Source organism: Hydra vulgaris, chromosome 12 (genome assembly GCF_038396675.1).
Source record: "Hydra vulgaris chromosome 12, alternate assembly HydraT2T_AEP".
Lineage (NCBI taxonomy): Eukaryota > Metazoa > Cnidaria > Hydrozoa > Anthoathecata > Hydridae > Hydra > Hydra vulgaris.
Genome location: NC_088931.1, coordinates 11852948 through 11858947, shown reverse-complemented (window position 1 = coordinate 11858947; position 6000 = coordinate 11852948). Strand labels below are relative to the sequence as shown.

The 6000-nt window shown below is 27.0% G+C and overlaps 1 protein-coding gene across 1 annotated transcript in view; it reads right to left on the bottom strand.

Annotated features, from left to right (window-relative positions):
* Positions 1 to 5493: 5493 nt before the first annotated feature.
* The window catches only part of LOC105846037 (coiled-coil domain-containing protein 178), a 45742-nt gene continuing 45235 nt past the window's right edge, over positions 5494 to 6000 (bottom strand). Inside the window, exon 21 of the mRNA XM_065812181.1 lies at positions 5494 to 5943. The gene's annotated coding sequence lies outside the window, so the exon portion shown is untranslated. The remainder of the gene's footprint in view (positions 5944 to 6000) is intronic.

Sequence of the window (6000 nt, the reverse complement as noted above, 5' to 3'; positions counted from 1 at the left end):
TACTGTATCTGTTCTTGCATGCTCTAAAAACTTTTAAGTCTATTTTTTTCCCCCGCACTTCAACCCTATGGAACTCTCTCCCATCTTCATATTTTCCTGACTCACACAACCTTCAACTTTTTAAGTCTTCTGTCAACCGTTTTCTTGCTCTATAACTTTATTATTTTTTCTTGTAACTCCTAACTTAATACTGGTTGCTTGCAGCCTTGTTGGGAGTGAATCAGAATTAAAAAAAAAAAGAGTTTTTAAGTAATTCGTTATTCTAGTAAGCAAAAAATTTAAAGGAAAAAATTTGTTTGAAGCAATGTTACTTAAAAATTCAGAGAACTATCTCAGATTAAAAGTCATTAAAAGATCTGCATAAAAATTACCCATCAAAATTATTGCATGGAAAAAAGTGGTATCAAGTAGATGTTAATAGACTCTGGAATTATGTTAATAGACTCTGGATATGACCAAAAATATTTTTCTAGTAATTTTTATTTCCCATGTTAGAATGAAAGGAAAAATATATGTTTAAACAGAAAGTGCCATAAAAATGTATCACTTCAAAAAAGGCCAAGCACCAAGACCCCACTGGTGGGTGCCATATATTATCAAAAATATATTTCTCCGAAGTATATCAAAGAAGTGAAATTTCACAGAGATTCCATAAATAACAATTTTTTTTAAAAGTAAAATAATATATTGTTGAAAGACGTCTTTAAAAAATACTTTTTTAAAAATTTTTGTTTGAAATGTTATATGTCGATGTATTTACAATTTATAGGATCTGCTGCCATATTTACATCATTTTCATTGTTGGTATATAACATGTGGGAAATTAAATAATAATAATAATGATAGGCTGCGGCGAGAAAATATTAAATATGGATTAAACTAGTAACACAAAGGAAATGAGTTTTTTTTATCTCGCTTGAAAGGGGTAGCAACCCTTTAGCTCCTTGTCGGTAGACGATGAGCTGTAGCAGCAATTCGGTAATAAATTGTAAAACTAGTGCTGGCCAGAGTGTTTGTCTATACAATGTTTAAATTCATTTAGGTTACGAGAGTCAATTGCAGTTTGTGGGAGTAAATTCCATCGGTTGACTATTTTGTTAGGAAAGAAATCAAGTCTAGTAGAGATAGTTCGCATGTTGTTGTTGAGGTCTGAAGCATTAAAGAACTCTTTGAAGAGACATTGAGAGTATCCTCGAGTTATTCGGACAGATGGATTGCCAATTTGTGGGTTAAGTCAATAAATATTTTCTAAGTTATTAATAAATTTAAAGTTGTAGATTAAGTCACTTCGAATGCGTCTATCATTTAGTGAGGTGAGGTGAAGAAATGATAATCTTGCTTCGATGGATAACGCTCTTAGAGACGAAATTGTTTTGGTGACGCGGATTTCTTTAATTGACCGAGAACAGAGTTAGCTTAACATGATTTTATTTCAATAAGAGTGACCCAATTGAGGTTGTGTGAAATGCAAATGTCAAGATCTCTTTCGTTCTAAGAGGAACTGAGAAGCTACATCCCTTGCTGAGTCAAGATATAGTATTGGTGATTAGGCTTTTTACTTTTGTTATAACTTACGATAAGACACTTTTTGTAGTTAAGACGTAAGCGCCAGGTTAGAGACCAAGACGTGATGTTTTTGTTTTGTTTGTTTTTTTATCCATTTGTTCAACCAAAAATTGAAAAATTACAAGTTTATTATAATTTAACAAAATTAGGTTAGGTGTCACTCATATAGTTAAAAACAAATCATTGGAGTGACACCTAAATAAAATAAACAAATAAAAATAAAATTAACAGCAATAATAATAAATAAAAGCATGCGTAAATTAATATAGTTTAAAAAAATAATAATAACGATAAAGCTATAATAAGTTAAATAATAAGACAAAAAATATGAAAATACTCAATAACAACAACAAACAAAAACACTCAATAACAACAGCAAACAGAAACACTCAATAACAATAGCAAACAAAAACACTTAATAACAACAGCAAACAAAAACACTTAATAACAACAGCAAACAACAATAAAAATAGTTAGCAAAACAGCACAAATAGTAACAAATTTTACACAAACGAAAAAGCAAAACACAAAAACGTTATTTTTGGCGAAAAAAGAAAGGTGTAAAAAGTTTGGTAAAATAGAAAAACAGAGAACAACAATAAAAATAATTAGCAACAAACGCACAAATAATAACAAACTTTACGCAAACAAACAAACACAAAAACTATAAAATGAAAGCAAAAACTACAGAACGAAAATGCAAATACAAAAACTTTTACAAAATAAAATAAAATAAAAAACTAATAATCTTTTGTTATTTTTGCCGAAAAAAATAGGTGTAGAAAATTGGTAGCGATTTATTTTTACGTTTTAATTAGTTCTTTCTATTATTATTTCGAACTTTTTTCGAACTTTGCTCTTTTAAGTTGGTACTTTGCTTTTAATTGATTTTTTTTTGTTTTGTTTTTGTTTTATTAAATCTGTTTGTTCTTTTATTCCTTTATTTATTTTCGTGTTTTATTTTTCTTCAATCTTTTAATTCGTTTATACCTTTCAATAATTTTCTTACTTTACTTTATTTTTAACTAATCTTTTTTATTCTTTAAAAAAATTTCCTTCGCTTTTCCTTCTCTCTTTTTTTCCTTTTCACAGTTAGGTGTCTTAGTTACTGTGAAATCTCAGTTGTTATTTACTATATATGTATGTTTGTGTTCTGACTAAGCCTCTGGTGCGGTGTCTACTTACCCGTAAGTTGCTATTAGTATATTTGTGTTCTGTCTGAACCTCTGGCGTGGTGTTCAATCACCCGCAAGTTACTTTATCAGTTACCAACTAGTGACAACAACTATATAACATACCTTAATTTCAAGTATTTCTTTAGATATGTTATTCTTAATGCGTTCTTACTTTTCTAATGCGTCTTAATCCGTTTAATGTTTTGAAGTACTGCTTACAAAAGTAACTTTTTTTAGCTATCCGAGATGAGGCCAGGTTCAGGATCATCGTAGTCACCCTGCTACTGGTAACATGTAATCCAGTACTAACTACCCCATGTACTTCTGTCTTTTAGTGTTTCCTTTTCTAGGTAAAAGCTAGAAGAAGTTAACTCTGACTAAAAGTATCCCTGTTTTTTGTTTTGTACTGTCAAGACCACATAACAAGCCTTAACTTTGGGTTAATTAGTAGGTCTGAGGCAACTGCATAGCTCATTGCTCGGGATCACACTCTCTATCTACAAACATGTCAAGTTCTATTTAACTTCAACCATGAACAAAGTGCCCAGAAATATTTTCATAAAAAAACCCATCATCATCACTTAACTTAAAATTCTTGAAACTCTTGACGAATTTAAAATAAAATTGAAGCAAATGCTCCTAGTTAGTGATGGAGTGCTTGACTTTTTCGGGTGACACAGATAAATTTTTTTGATTTAGTTTAAAGTTTATCTTTGTCAACCCTTCTAAGGTTTTGGTTGAAGCATGCTTAAATACATATAAATATATATATATATTTTTTTTAATTGGAAAGGTTCAAATCTTCTTAATTCTGTGTTTTATTAATAATTTTAGTATTTAATCTTAATTAATTAAATTAAAAAAAAAAAGTTGTTAAAATCCTTTTTTTTATTTTATTGCAAGTTTTACTTTGTGCAAATTTATATTAATCTTTATATACTTATTTATTTAATATTTATTTCTAAGAATTTGTTATTTTACTTTTTATTGATTATTTTATTACTTTAAAAGAAATTTTTTTTTTTAATTTTTAAATTTTTAAAAAAAAAAAAAAAAAAAAATTCTTTATGACCCTGTAACTTTTTTTTTTTATTTTATCTTTTTAAAAATAAAATCTTATTTTATATATATTGGTAACATTTATATACTCTATACGAAATTATTTATTTTTTACGGAATCAATCTCGGGGCTTGGCGATAAGACAAATTGTGTCTTCTTCTTGCCCCGGCCATCTATATATTGGAAATATTGGTTGTACTTATATTTTTATACGGCAAAAAATGAAGAGAAAAAAAAAAACTCAATCTTTTACAAAGATTCGTGGTCTTTGAAGCAACTCTTTATTAGTTAAGTAACAAAAGTTTAATCATTAACAGACTTACTTGTTCTATTTGAAACTAATTTGATTTTTACTGTTTCATTTTCAGATCTCAGTGCTGATGACTATTAAGTCTTGATTCAGAAAAACTCCAATGGTCACACGTTTTGTTTGAGTATATCTTACGCATCAATTCACCTATTTATTAAAAAATCAAGTTTGAATCCTCTGATTATTCTTTTATACGCTTCTGTTTTGCATTTTTTCACTTAATAATATTTTTCTTTGTTCATTATTGTTCAATAGTTATAAACTATTAAAAGTAAAATATAATAGTTATAATAAGTTATAACAATAACAAGAAAAAATCTTAAAAAGTAACTAACTATAGATAAATTAATTTGATTATACTCAACAATATATATTACACATAATACACACTAAATGTTTACATATTATACACGCTAGAAACTTTTAATTTTTGCGTATAATTATATTAATTTTGCTAACATATACGCTGTATATATTAATAAGCAAAATTAAAATAAACATGTTATATAGTAACATGTTTATTTTAACATAATTGTATATATATACATATAAAAAATTTTTTATTATTATTATGATTTTTTAAAATAATGACTTTACTTAAATCTAATTAACTTTTAATTCCTTTATTTCTATATTACTTGTTCAGATATATTTATTAGTTTTTAAGGGTTAGCAGATCTGTTAACCCTTGGTTAGCTAGCCATGGGATCGTCTGCAGTATGAGCCATGTATAGCCATGGGATCGTCGACAATAGTTAACCTTTGGTTAACTAGCCATGGTCGTCTGCAGACGATCTTAAGACGTTTTTAAAAAATTAAAAACATCTGCAGACGTTTTTAAGTAAATAAATTTATATGTAATTTTTCTTGTCTTTACATAAACGTTAAAAAGACTGATATGCAATTGCAAACACCTATTAGAACGAATTTTTGAAGTACAATGTAAATCATAAAAAATTTATTATTTTCAATGTCAAACATTTTTGAAAAGCCTATAAAAAGTCTTTATTATTATTATTAAACCGTTATTCTATTGTGTTTTGATTTTATCAGTAAATAGTATCAAAAATTTTATTTGAAAAAAATATGAAAAATATAAAAACTTTCTGAACTTTTGTTTTGAGATAAAAATTATTGAACAGTTCTAAATTGTTAAATAGTTTTTTTTTTACGTTTAATTCTGACTAGGACACCTTTTGTGATTTTCTTTGTTACGCTCCACTATGCCACTATAAGAGGGATGATAAAAAGGTTAAAGATATATTCTATCTTGTTATAAAGATATTTTCATATTCTTATTTTGTTTAAATTAGGATAATAATTTTTTTTGAATTAAAAGTTTTTATTTGTACGCAATCTTGAAAAAACTAAAATTGCGTAAGTTTTGCAACATTTTTTTTGAGTACATTTCAAAATGGTACATTACAAAAAATGTTTCAATATTACTTTTAATGGTTTTAAATAACAGGTCAATCAAAAGTGAGTGACATGAAGAATAAAGAAAATCATCATAGTTATTACATAAAATAAAAACAATAAAAAAACTTGAACCTTAACGAATCATAAATAAGATATTAACAATTACTTTAGTATATAAGTTGATTCAAAAAGTTTAACCAAGAAATATACAGTGTATTAACTTATGCTAAATGTCACGTCAACCAAGAAATATACAGTGTATTAACTTATGCTAAATGTCACGTCAACCAATGAACAATAGTTCATACACTGAATACATTCAGTACATTATTGTACACCATTAAATTTCCAAGAATCACCTGGGTAACTAATGGCAACCGAGGATATAGAGAGTACCAAGGATACAAACGATGCTAAATAATCATAAATAATGACATTAAACGATGCTAAATAATCATAAATAATAATTT